This window comes from Lycium ferocissimum, chromosome 12 (genome assembly GCF_029784015.1).
Source record: "Lycium ferocissimum isolate CSIRO_LF1 chromosome 12, AGI_CSIRO_Lferr_CH_V1, whole genome shotgun sequence".
In the NCBI taxonomy this organism is placed as follows: Eukaryota; Viridiplantae; Streptophyta; class Magnoliopsida; order Solanales; family Solanaceae; genus Lycium; species Lycium ferocissimum.
The window spans coordinates 48148236-48148440 of record NC_081353.1 but is presented as its reverse complement, the minus strand read 5'-3'; positions in this window follow the sequence as shown (position 1 = coordinate 48148440).

The window sequence follows — 205 nt, the reverse complement described above, 5'->3', positions numbered from 1 at the left end:
TTGGACAAATAAGCATAGCTAGACGATACGTGACACATGCATGTAAGGCTTACCCTTTCTTTCTCTTGGCATGTCCTGAATGTGATAGGTTATGATTGGAACCTCGGAGATGATTCTACTCTTAGAAATCCGAGCTTAAATTTGGTCCTTTTTCATTCAATGGAGTTGAATTAGATACTTTATGTTTTGTTGGAAAATAACTTAA